This window comes from Penaeus japonicus, unplaced genomic scaffold (assembly GCF_977035675.1).
Source record: "Penaeus japonicus unplaced genomic scaffold, GWHDUDI00000001_assembly GWHDUDI00000008, whole genome shotgun sequence".
NCBI classification, from domain to species: Eukaryota; Metazoa; Arthropoda; class Malacostraca; order Decapoda; family Penaeidae; genus Penaeus; species Penaeus japonicus.
In genome coordinates, this window is record NW_028234410.1 from 19,766,726 (window position 1) to 19,767,620 (window position 895).

An 895-nucleotide genomic window follows, 5' to 3' on the forward strand; every position below is an offset into this window, starting at 1 on the left:
TGTGCACCTGTCAAACGGACATCCATACACAAAGGCATTCGAAATAATGTCAAAACATGCCGCTCAGTCACGCGGAATCTAATCAAGGTGATAATGATAGAGAAAGAGTTGCATTTGCAATAGCAAGTGTATTGAATCGGTCCCTCTTCATTTCTGTGACGCCGTTCCAGCCCACACAATCACTTCCTCTACCTCCCCTAACCCCCATTAGCCCACCCCCTCAACCCTCACCCTATCCATCCCTCACACTGATCATAATAAAATAACACACTAGTATTAGTGGTGCGGGGCGGATGGGCGTAGCTTCTGACACCCACCCCCGCCGGCCTACACCCTCCCCGCCCGGTCCACTCCCCTAGGTTCACGCTGTGTATATCTTCACACCTTCTATGCCTCCATTATCCTGCATTTACTTCTTCTGTCTATGTCTACTTCATCTCTTTATCTATTCCCTCTCTTTGTCTTATACTCTTTTCATCTTCTCCCCCATTCCTTATATCCACTTTTTTCTTCTCATCGTGTTCAACAAACCAGGTATTTCTATTCCAATATAACAATCAATCTAACTTCCTCCTGCAATAAAAAGCATGCCTATAAATCCCCTCTACTATAGACATGCAAGGGAGTTCAGACCACAACAATGACAATATCCAACGAGTGCTCCGCCCACTACAATAAGAACACAAAATCCGCCCACTATAGACATTTCTACCACTGCGGCGCTCACTTGTCTGTATTCCCATGCAATCCTTGGATACTGTATTATGAAATATTCGATCACAAGAACTCTCAGAGCACGAGAATTACTCGGTCATCGCACAAGCCGCTTCAACTTTTGTTAGTGTTGCTTTACTCCTACCATCTCTCCTTTCGGGTGGATAGTCATACACAGGCG